The sequence below is a fragment of the Phascolarctos cinereus genome, unplaced genomic scaffold, assembly GCF_003287225.1.
Source record: "Phascolarctos cinereus isolate Bilbo 61053 unplaced genomic scaffold, phaCin_HiC Scaffold_2;HRSCAF=192, whole genome shotgun sequence".
NCBI lineage: Eukaryota > Metazoa > Chordata > Mammalia > Diprotodontia > Phascolarctidae > Phascolarctos > Phascolarctos cinereus.
The window spans coordinates 262,005,099-262,017,980 of NW_027555625.1; the positions used below are offsets into that span (position 1 = coordinate 262,005,099).

A 12,882-nucleotide genomic window follows, 5' to 3' on the forward strand; every position below is an offset into this window, starting at 1 on the left:
TTTTTGTCTCCATATTCTTAGAACTTAGCACAGTACCTGGCACACGGTAGGCACTTAATAAAATCTTGTTTGATTTGTTGATTGATTGATTGATGCTTTTCTGACTACAGTTCACTGAAACAGGGAAGAGCAGGTAGTCCTTTCTAATTTGGCAGTGGATGCAGGCTTCGAAGTTCAATCCCTGAGTATTTGGTGGAAGGGAAGGCTTGCAGTGACTGTAGAGGTCCATCACAGAGCAGAAAGGGGGGGGGGCTTCATATAGTTCTGGATTGAGGAAGTATCTAAATCTTGCCTCAGAGTTGAAGCCCTAGTCTCCCAGGATCAGGGATATGAAAAAGAAGAATAAAGGCTAGGTCAGGAGCCTTAATGTAATGGTGTTTGGGCTGCTTTCATCTTTCCCTGGCATTCAGTGTTTCTATAATGATCCATGTTTATCATCATTTCTAGTAGAACTTCCACTTTGGGATCCTAATACCTATGTCCACATAGTCCAAGTTGCCCTTAAAGATGTGAAACTGGGGACAACAGCTGGACATACCACGTATATGATAAGCAAGTCTGTGGTGGAGTTGACATAGTCCTGAAGACATTGAAGGATTGTTTTACAAGATTTTCCAGGGTGGGAAGAGACCAAAAGAATGTAAAAAATCCAGGAAATATTGCCTAAGAAAAGATGATCAAGATAACATCAATAATTACTCATAACATTGTACACTGTACACAGTAACAGTCACATTGTGCTGTGACTGACTGATAGATTTAACCCTTCTCAGCAATGCAAGAATCTTAGACATCTTCAAAAGACTCACGATGGAAAATATTATCCACATTCAGAGAAAGAACTATGGAGTCTGAATGTAGATTGAACCATACTGTTTTCTTTCTCTTTTGTTTCTTTTTTTTGTTTGTTTCTTTGTTTCTTCTCCCTTTTGCTCTGATTCTTCTTTCACAACATGACCAATGTGGAAATATGTTTAATATGATTGTACTTGGATAGGCAATATCAGCTTGCTTGCAGTCTTGGGGAGGAACGGGGAAGGGAAGGAAGGAGAAAAAAATTTGGAACTCAAAATCTTATAAAAGTGAATATTGAAAACTATCTTTACATTTAATTAGAAAAAAATACTATTAGGTATTTTACTCATAGACTTCCTCAAGCATTTTAATGCAATCTTTATGAGAATGCTCTACATGCATGTTACGGATATCCTAAGTGAAAATATGAGAAGGGAACAAGTAGGCTTTCCTAAATGAATCTCCATAGCAAACTCTAGTCACACAATCGTTTAAAAAAAATTTGTTACATTTTAAGTTTTGAACTGTTTCCCTCCCTCCCTCCCCATCCTTCACTAGAGAAGGCCACCATTTGGCATAGATTTATAAATATGTGTAAACTATACTATGAATTCTTTTATTCATCAGTTCTTTCTCTGGAGGTGGATAACATCTTCTGTAGTTGATTTGAATATTTCTAATACTCAGAATAACTTAGCTGTTCACAGTTATTCTTCAAACAATATTGCTGTTACTGTATACAACGTTATCTTGGTTCTGCTCATTTTACTTTTCATTATTTCATGTAAATCTTTCCATGTTTTTCTAAAATCAACCAGTTCATCATTTCTTATAGCACAGTAGCATTCCATCATAATCATATACCCAACTTGTTTGGTCATTCTGCAGTTGATGGCATCCCCTTAGTTTCTAGTTATTTGCCACCACAAAAAAACTGCTATAAATATTTTAGAACATATAAGTTCTTTTCCATGTTCTCAATCACCTTGGGAAACAGACCTAATAGTAGCGTTGCTGGGTCAAAGGGTATACATGGCTTTATAACTCTTTGGGTATAATTCCAGATTGTTCACCAAAATGTTGGATCACTTCACAGTTCTACCAATACTGTATTAATATCCCAATTTCTCCACATCCCCTCCAACACTTGTCATTTTCCTCTTCTATCATTTTAGCCCAATCTGATAGGTGAGAGACACACAATCATTTAAAAGGTACTCTATCTGGGGAATGATACCATGTAGAGTGTATCAAAACCCAGGACATGACTGGATCTCTTCAGTAAAATTAATCATTACCCAAAAAGGATCAGTCTAATGACTCACACGTGGAAAAATTAATTGGACAAAAAATGCCTTTGATCCATCTGTGATCAACCAGTCCGTCAATCAGTCAACGTTTATTAAATGCCAACTATGTGCCAGGCACTGTGATAAATTTAAATTGCCATTCCACTGAGTTGGAATACCAGTCCATATGAGTTGTCCCCAAAGTCTTAGCTTTAACAAGCTTACATACCTGGGAAGGACATAGCAAAATGGACAATAAATTGGGTCCAAAATTGAGCAGGAGAGTAGACCAGATTGCTTTTGGGAAATTGCAAAGTACTATCAACAATCCCAAGTGTTCCCTCACACAAAAACTTATCCTTTTTTTAACCCAAATATTCTCTCACTGCTGTATGATTGAGAATATTGGAACACCAAAATCTCTGAACAAAGTTGTAGATGGTTCCCAAGAGCAATTGAGAGACCATAGGCATGCCCAGAAAGCATATACAGTGTCATTGGTCCTTCCCTTCCCCTCGTCAGCAATAAGCCAGCACACCTAGCATATCTTTTAGGTAAGCCTATGGGAGAGATTATTGGTGGGACAAGTAGGCAGCAACCTATTTCCAATAATAACCTATGCTCATCAAGTAGTATAAGGGATATCACTGAGAAAGATGGGATTGGAAACAGACAATGAACCAGTCCCATGGCAAGAGGAAGTGATGATAGATGAACAGCCTCACTGATGCAACAGTGCCCACAAAAATAGAAGAGAGCTCTAGAAATGTCCATTAGTTGGGGAATGGCTGAACAAGGTGTGGTATATGATTGTGATGGAATACTATTGTCCTATAACAAATGACAAGCAGGATGATTTCAGAAAAACCTAGGAAGATTTACATGAATTGATGCAAAGTGAAATGAGCAGAACCAGGAGAACATTATACATAGTAACAGCAATATTATGTGATGATTTACTGTGAATAACTTAGCTATTCTCAGCAATACAATGATCCAACACAATTCTGAAGGATGAAAGGTACTGTACATCTCCAGGGAAAGAAGTGGTGGTACCTGAATGCAGATTAAAGATACTTTTTCTTTATTTTCTTTATTTTTTTGGAGGGGGGAAGGTTTGTCTGTGTTTTCTTTCACAGCATGACTTACATGGGAATGTATTTTGCATGACTATGCACATATAACCCATGTCAAATTGCTTGCCTTCTCAGTGGGAATGGGAGTGAAGAGGGAGGGAGAGAATTTGGAACTCCAAATTTGAAAAGAAGAATGTTAAAATTGTTTTTACATGTAATTAGGGAAAAATAAAATATTAAATTAAATTTTTTAAAAAAAGAGCCCTAGAGGAAGGCCTCCATCATGTTAAATGGTTCTTTAACAATGAATATATGGGGCAATCCAGATAAGAATCATACAGTTCAACTAGGTATTTTTGGCAGTATAGATCTAAAGGTTATCAGTATCTTGGTAAGTCAAAGAATAAGCATTTAGATATTGTCAACTTGTCTGGGAAGGAAAACAAGTCCATTGGGGGTGGGGGAAGGTGGTGTTATGTCTGAAGTATTTTAGAGTTCTTGGATGTTTGAAACATGGGAATTCATTGAAACCGAATCAAAGACAAGTCTTCCCTTACTGCTCTTATTTCCCTCTTTTTCGATGCTCAGGTTTTTAACAGCCCCAGAAGATTGTATGTCAATGCCACTCTCACTCTCTGGCTCTTAAGAAACTTAGGTATTTAAAAGCCAGTCATGTCTGTGGGGGGGGGGGGGCCAAAGTCTTCAATACATTGCTCTAAAAACAAAGTATCCTGGAAATGTATATAAAACCATGAGCTGAGGTGCTATTGGAAGGTTTGGAAAGCTTAGTGTTATGGGTGCCCCTATGTTAGATCCTGACTGATTTCACTCTGGGCTTCTTCTGACTCAAATGCTAAGAGTTCTGAGTGTGAAGTGTGACTTACACTTGATTCCAGTGTGCATTTCTTTTTGTTTCTGGACTTCTGTAGTCCACTTGGACTTGATGTTGAGTCTAGATAACAAAACCAGCTCCCCGAAATGCTGACCTTGCTGACAATCTACCCTACCCATGGGCTTGACCAAATGAAGACTGGAGATTGAAAGAGTGATAGAGGTGGGGGCTGGGGAAGGGGATTGTATCCGTGAGGCCTCTGTAAAAATATACCTATGTGACCTAGGAGAGAAGAGAGGCTCTTGATTGCACAGGCAGCCTTCTGTAACCTGCTCACACTAACACAGCTCATGAAAGTCACTGCCTCAGTTTCTTTATCTGTAAGGACCAATATGGCTACCAAGGTTCCCTCCAAAACAATTCTGTTTTCTAAGGTTTCCTTGACCTCACACATCATATAGACATAAAATGGAATTTTAAAACTTGAATGAATTTCATTAGATTACCAAAATCCTAACAGAATCAAAATATTAGTATGGGGTAGAGCAGTAAACTTTTCTATAGTGTTTAATATATTCTGAATTATATTGTAGTTATTTTTACACATGTTCGACGTCTGCTGCTAGATGGTAAATTATGTGCTGGCAAGAACATGACTTGAACATTTTTATACTCCCCCACCATGCCCTGAACATAGTAGATACCCACATTTTCCCAAAAATCATACGGTGTCAGAGCTAAAAAGGGATTATAGCCCAATGCTGTCTCTCCCTCAACCCTGCATTGTATAGATATAAAGAAAAAGAGGTTCATAAAGGTTAAAGGACTTGCCAAAGATCACAAAAGTAGTAGTAAATGGCAGAACTGAGATTTAATTATAGGTCTTCTGACTTCCAGACTAGCACTCTTTCTCTTTGGCCATTTTTGTTGAATTGAATTCATTTGAATTGAATAGAAACAGCATTATCATCACCATCATAAATAACGCCTAACATCTGTCCCACCATTTACTATTTTCAAGGAACTTTCGTAGATACTCTCTCATTAAATCCTCACGAGGCTGGGGACAGAGTGTTGGAAGCCAAGCAGGAAGCTCCCGATGGCAGATACACTTGACACCTTTGCACCCCAGAGAACAGTTTGTATCACAAAAGGTCTCTGCTCCAACCATTTAATTTTGTTGCTGAATTTGGCTGCTGATAACAGGATGCACAGCTCTAAGGCATTTTCAGTTCAAAGTAGCAGGTGCTTTAGATGCTTGGAGAACCACAAAGACATTCTTCCTCCATTTAGTTGCTGAATTGCATTCACACATCTCACCTGCCTTCGTTTTAGTGCTATTGACCGAAGGCTCATCTCTTTCTGGACCCACATGCGGTAGTTACCTCCCAGCTCAAGTGGAGAAACAAAACATGTCCGATGATCTCAGAAGAATAGCTTTCAACTAGGATTCATTACATCTGGAATAAAATTCAGTTGGGGGAAAGGGTTGCGGTGGTGGTGCAGTCTTATCAGAGTCTGCCTGCACACTCCTGTGGCCTAAGGGGAGAAGGCAGCCCCAAGAAAGGATGCCATAGTAATTGGATCCTGGAGGATGTTGGTTTAGAGCAAAGGTTCTCAACCCGGGATCCATGGATCCCCAAAGGGTCTGTGGGTAGATTTCAGGGCATCTGTGAATTTGGATGGGTAAAAAAAAAATTATGTCTTTATTTTCACTGACTTCCAACTGAAATTTAGCATTTCCTTCCATTTTGAATTAAAAATTTGAATTAAAAAAATTATTCTGACAAGGGGCCTAATAAGGCTTCATGCAGGGATGTGCTATAACTGATTCCCATGGCTTTGGGAGAGCCAATTACTAAATTTTCAGGGTGAGCATCTAGCCTGATCCTCCTCTCTCAACTTTGCTTTATATAAATATAAAGAAAAGGAGGCTTAGAAAGATTACATGACTTAGCAAAGATCACAACGGTAGCAGTAAAAGGTAGAATTGAGATTTTGTTGTGGGTCATCTGACTTTTTTTTTTTTTTTGGTGAGGCAATTGGGGTTAAGTCACTTGCCTGGAGTCACACAGCTAATGTGTTATGTGTCTGAGGCCAGATTTGATCTCAGGTCCTACTGACTCCAGGGCCGGTGCTCTATCCACCGATCTGCTCCCAATCATCTGACTTCTGATGGCTCCTGTCTTAAGGAGAGCTGATTGTTAAATTTTCAAGGTGAGGATTTACGCCTCCAAAATCCAGGAAACGCTATAAATCAGGGCTTGATTTATTGTTTTATTGATTGTCCAAACTTAAGAAGGTGATAGAGAACATGTTAATAATGCAGACTAAACTTAAAAATATGTTGTGCATACATTTTTGGGTGTGTCAGGTATGATTTTTTTTTTCAGAGAGCTAGTTGTTAAACATTCACCTGCATATCCCTGAGTTCATGACATAATAAAGGTTAACAACTACTGTTTTTCATCATGGGAAATAGTGTAGCTGTTTGAGAACATTGTAAAGCAAAGCCTGGGAAAATGTGCCCTCCATCTGGGAGGGAGCCCCTCACCCCACCCAACCAGGGAAGAAGTACATTTTGCCCATGTCAGCACCCTGGGGCCAAAACCCTGTTGCTTCATGCTAGGTACAGCTCTACCCAAACAGAATACTTGTCTTTGGCCCAGAAGCCTAAAACTTCTAAAAGTTATGCACAGCAATCAGAGCCATAACTAATATTTCTGTCGGCATATTCACTTTCTAGGGAAAGCAATGCAAAACATTTCCTCAAATCAACTTTACACCCACAGGGTAGACAGAGAGGAGATGTAGGTCAGAAATGGGCCAGATAAGGGATCACCTGGGACATGGTTTCCAGAGAAGAAAGTGTATAGCTGGTTATTTCCTATTAGATGTCAAGCTCAGTTGTCTCTACACTGCTGAAGGAATGGAGTCCTAAACTTTGGTGCTCTGGGGCAAAACCCTGTTCTCCCCACCCTAGTTATGATTCTGTTACAACTGGGTATTAGGAACAACTAGGAACAGACAAGACATCAAGGACATTTGTCTAACTCACTCTATAAAAGTTGTCTAACCCTAGAAACTAGATCTGGATGGCAAAATCTTCTCTAAACTTAAGAATCCTTCAAGGTCTCCCAGAAGAAATAGTTTCTTTTTGCTTTCAAGCTGTTCACATTTGATCTCTCTTGCAAAAAGGAGCAGGCCATGCCATTCTAAATGCTCCCTGCCAAAACAAGTTAGCCCCTGCACCAGCCACAGTTACTTTCCTCAAAGCAAAGAGAAGACGCTGTCATGCTCCCAGTGCTACAGAGAAGAGTCGTTGTGTGGCTAATTGTAAGCATTGCATTGTGTGCCAGAAGACTTCAGTGCTATGAATAATCTGCCTTGTACAATCTCTGCCAAGCATCCTCCTCTATCATCACTGTGGGCTTGCTTCAGAAGGGGGATGAGTCATGTAGTCTTAGAAGCATAGAATCTTCACATTGGAAGGGACTTAAGATGTCATCTAGCCTAAAATCCTACCCAATATGGCATTCTCTCCATCAAATCCCCAATGGGAGACACGACCTAGTGGCAAGACTCCAAGATTCTGAGTCTTGGATTCAGAACCTAGCTTCAAATCTCAGCTCTGCCGCTTCCTAGCTGTGTCAATTAGAGCAGGTCGCCTTTCTGAACCTTGGTTTTCTTATCTATAAAACAGGGGTGTTTGTGCCACCCATCTCTCAGCATTGTGAAGAAAGCACTCGGTAAACCTGAAAGCACTATACAAAGGTGAACTATTATTATTGCTATGAGGAGCTCAACTACCTCATGAGACAACCCTCCCATTTTTAACACCTATAATTGTAAGGAAGGTATTTTTTGGCTTGTTTTTGTTTTGTATTGAGTCAAAAAAGTCTATCTTCCCCGAAATTTTACCCTTTGGTTCTAGTCTGGTCCTCTGGAATGAAACAGAGTAAGTCTGTTCTCCTTTCTGCATAACCCTTCACATATTTGAAGATAGTAACCATTTATCCACTTGAGTCATCTCTCCTCCAGGGTAAACATTCATCATCTCTTCAACTGTTCCTCAGGTGCACTGATTTCAAGTCCCCTTGGCATCCCGGATGCCCTCCTATGACCACACGCCATCTTGTCAATGTCCCTGATGGTCCCTTCCCAGTCTTCTGTATTGCTCTCATTCACACACTCTCTATCCTAGTGAGACTGGTCTGCTGGCTGCTTTCCATATGTTACATTCCATCTCCCACCCTGGTGTATTTGTATAAGTTGACCCCGATGTCCAAAATTTACCCTCCTCAGCTTTACCTCATAGAATCCTTTTTTGTGGTTCTTGTTGTTCAGGCATTTCAGTCATATCTGACTTTTTGTGACCCCATTTGGATTTTTTTTTTTGACAAAGATACTGGAGTAGTCTGCCATTTCCTTTCCCAGCTCATTTTACAGATGAGGAAACTGAGGCAAACAGTTAAGTGATTTGCCCAGGGTCACCCAGCTAGTAAGTATCTGAGGTTGGATTTGAACTCATGAAGATGAGTCACAGAATCCTAGGTTCTTTCAGACAACAAGTTCAGCTACCAATTCCTACGTATGACCCTCATCACTTCACAATTATTAACACTCTCTCCCTCTTGAAATATGGGAACACAGGATCAATAGAATCCTTGATTTTGTTCTATAAAGACCATCTAGTCCATCTACTTCATTTTATGAATGAGGAGACTGAGGCCCTAAAGAGGTAAGAGACCTACCCAAGGTGACACAGATTACCTTAGTGAAAGACGCAACATTCAAACAATGTCCTCTGACTCCTGATTTGCCACTTTTTGTCTCCCAGACCATGTTGCTATCCCCCAGTGCTTTCTAATTTACCCCCTAGTAGAATATAAACTCCGAGATAGGGCCTGGTCTTTTTTCACTTTTGTATCTATAGAGCCATGCACATAGTAGGCACCTAATTCACATTTAAGTTAAACCAACTTGATAAAAATGTGGCACCCAGGACTGAACACAGCACCCAGAATGGGATCTGATAGGTGGGACTATATCACCTGTCGCCCCCTGGCTCTACACGTCTTTGTTCCTACCTTTTCGTCTTTTATTTTCATTCTAACTCTTGTGACTACTGGTCATTCCAAGCCAAAGTACTGTGCTCTGACCCTTAGCTTTTTATTTTTTTTTGCCCCATTGGTTTTATCCTATTTTGAGATGCCATGTGTCAGGCATGAGCCCCTTCTAGAATAAGAAAGGGCCACTGAAAAGTACCAGATGTTAGCAGTTTCTGGTTGTTAATCATCAGGAACTAATAAAGACTACATGGAGATAATTACTCGGGCCAATATTGAGGCCAAAGTCAATTCTGTTCATCTCTAAGGGACCATCTGAATTCTTTGACCATCTGGAATTTTTCTGCACCTTGTCTCACTTGGAATACATAGGCCATCATCTCAGGCTTAGAAATTCTGGTTGTAAGCGGTGTTGTTTGTGGATTTGATCTACGGCACTTTTCTTTTAGGGAGCTCAGATTATCTCCCACATGATCGCATGTGGGTCCAGAAAGGAGTGAGTTCTGGTGGCACATATGGACCTGCAAAGTGGGAGCTGCTCCATGTCCCACAGATAGAAAGTACATGGTCCCCATTTCCTCAGTGCCCCAACTACTCCCTTTGCAACAAAATGAAGGCACAGCTGTATGTTACTGTCCCTTCTCAGCACATCATTTAACCTGTCTCTCATTCAATCTGTTCTCTTAGCTTTCCCTGCTCTATGCCTCAGATTCTTCACCTATGAAATGAAGCCATTGTTATATTCTAGTATTTTAACCCCTTTTCCATGAAGGTGTGAATACGACATTCTCAGCTTCAGTCACTTGCACCTTGGCCTCATCTTACAAGAATACCTTACGAGTTAGCTTAGATCTTTTACACTTTCCAAAGCACTTTTCACATCTGTTATCTCTAGTTTCCTCTACTTCTGGAGTATGAGAAAATCCTGTACAATTTCTCCTCCTAGCTCTGACGGCCACCTGGGCCTTGGAGCTCCCCACCTGATTTCACCAAGGTCACCGACGTCAGACAGCTTGTCTTGGTCACCCAGTCTCCAAATGAATTTTGGATAATGTGTATACTGCCTCAGTCTCTTTTTATATAATAACAGGGAATAATAACAAATAGCCTCATTTTCTCTTCCAAATGGAGACCAAAGTTTAACAACCTCTCTAGTTAACACTGTGGGAAGAGTCCAAGTGAATATGAATTGGGAACTATTGGGCCATTCAATACTTTTTTCTAATTTTTATTTTTCCTGCTAGGAAATGAGATTGACTTGGAAGTCTGGCTCCCCCTCATAGACTGTCTAAAATTAGAACTCAGTTGACAAGGCAATCCTTATCTCCAACTGAAGGCCTGCACAGTGGATGCAGAGAAATGTCAAAAGTACAGTTTCTGTTTCAATTTTGAGGTTCAAAAGGCCTCAGTAAATGCAAGCATAGAACAAATTAGTGTTGTTTCCAAAGCTTTTAGACTCCAATTCCTCAGGTACCATTTGATTAGAGTGTCAGGTTTACAATGGAATTAACGTCCCTGGTAGTCCAGGAGATCTTACTCTTTGCTGTTCTTTCATTGCTCCAGCTACGAGCAGCAGAGATGGCAAGGCACAAGCCCTCTTACCCTTTAGCTGCCTGAACACTGTTAGCTTGTAGATCCTCCTGGGAGCTGTGAAGCATCGGCTGCCAGCTCAGTTTTTAGGTAACACCAATCTAAACATATGTTGAGTCTAGGAAGTTGCCTCCCCAAGGTCTTATGGCTTAGCGTTGTTTAATTCAGCCCCCAGAACATTCCCCCTTACAGAAACTGGAATTCTCCTACATTTATAAATTCTGAGACACCCCATACTCTGAAAGATTCTACCAGATAGAAACTTAGCCATTAGTCATTCTCATTCCAGAAGGATGTGGGCTGCATCCACTGGGCAGGTCTCAGCTCCCATGTATTCAGGCCAATGGGGGAAATGATGGATTATAAGGGAATTATGAAGAGATAGAGACATTTATTTAATTAATCTATTGTCTGGCTGGTCATGGCAGCTGGATTGCAAGCCTCTTGAGAGAAAGGGTTTTGTTTTCAAGTGTGTACTATCTATCTCCTCAATCCTCTCCACTCCTATCAAAAGTATACCAACAACACCTTGAGCATCTAAACATGTATATTCTCCATAAGGTGTGTTTTTTGGTTAATAAAATTAGTCTTTACTAACTGTGTTACATTCACGGCCCTTCCTAACCTAGTCACCTCCTACCTTTCCAGTCTTCTTATAGCTTACTCCCCGACATGTTTGTTCATTTTCCTCCTTTGTAATCAAAGAGGAGCAAACAAGACTCTTCATCTTCTGACTCCCTGCATTTTGACTGGCAGACTCCTGTTCCTAGAATTCTCTTTCCTCATCTCCATTCCTCTCTTCTTTCACTTTTGTTTTGTTTTGTTTTTTGGTGAGGCAATTGAGGTTAAGTGACTTGCCCAGAGTCACACAGCCAGTGAGTGTCTGAGGCCGGATTTGAACTCAGGTTCTCCTGAATCCAGGACTGGTGCTCTGTCCACTGCACCACCTAGCTGCCTCATAATTTAACATTTCTTTCTTCTTTCTTTCTTCCTTTCTTTCTTTCTTTCTTTCTTTCTTTCTTTCTTTCTTTCTTTCTTTCTTTCTTTCTTTCTTTCTTTCTCTCTCTTTCTCTCTCTCTCTCTCTCTCTCTCTCTCTCTCTCTCTCTCTCTCTCTCTCTCTCTCTCTCTCTCTCTCTCTCCTTCCTTCCTTCCTTCCTTCCTTCCTTCCTTTCTTTCTTTTTTCTTTTTCTTTCTTTTGGTGAGGCAATTGGGGTTAAATGACTTGCCTAGAGTCACACAGTTAATAAATGTTATGTGTCTGAGCCCGGATTTGAACTCAGGTCCTCCTGACTCCAGAGCCAGTGCTCTATTCACTGTCCTCGAATCTTGCAAATCCCAACTAAAATCCCACTGTTGTAGTTTCATGGTGTGTCATGGTAGCACTGTCTCAAAGAATTCAGAGTCAGACCACTTCTAATCCAAGTATAGGCATTTATTGAGGATTAACTCCTCTCAGAGCAGAACCAGCAACTTAGTAAGACAACAAAGGCAAATTTATAGTGTAATGATGCTGATTATACAGCAGAAATTATGAGTATTAAAAAGGCAGGAGGGATTTGTTAAAGGATTAGGTAATGGGAAGGGGTCCCTTCTATGGTTTGGTGGTCAAACATCCTGGTTGTGCTGCCCTCCAACTGACTAGCTATTGTGGTCCTGTCTGGTCAAGACAGATAGTTAGGTATTATGGTCCTGTCTTAGGATAAATGAATGATATAATTGTGGTTGAGTACAAGAATATACCTATTCAAATATGTGAATAGGACCTGGGGGTAGTGGCTAGCTAGGGGCAATGGCTGTATTGAGTCTGGAGGCCTATGGTATGGTTACAGCCAGATCGTATGGTGAAATCAAGACATGCCTGATGTTCAGTGGGGCCTATAAGGAAGTTAGAATATTCGGGCTGGGGGCAGCTTTACTGGGATTCCATCAACTGCACCTAAAATCAAAATTCCTTTCAGTTCTGGGCATGGCGCAGAAAGTTCTAATCTCACTATTCTTAAAAAGGAAAGTTAGTTAAGAAGCCTCCCACTCCCACTCTAGACCTATAGCCCCATATTAGAGAAACTTTATGATCCTATGGTGTTAACTTTTCAAAGTGTTCCCCATATGTCATCTCATTTTAAGGACATAGAGAAGGCCCTCTTTCTGCCAAATATTCTTCCTTTCCACCTGCTCACACCATACTTATCACTGTGTGAAATTCTACCATTAGAAAATCATTCCTTTGGCT

The 12,882-nt window shown here is 40.4% G+C and overlaps 1 protein-coding gene across 3 annotated transcripts in view; it reads left to right on the plus strand.

The window, feature by feature from the left end:
- The window catches only part of SARDH (sarcosine dehydrogenase), a 145,215-nt gene that overhangs the window by 109,880 nt on the left and 22,453 nt on the right, over nt 1-12,882 (plus strand). The gene's annotated exons all lie outside the window — the stretch shown is intronic.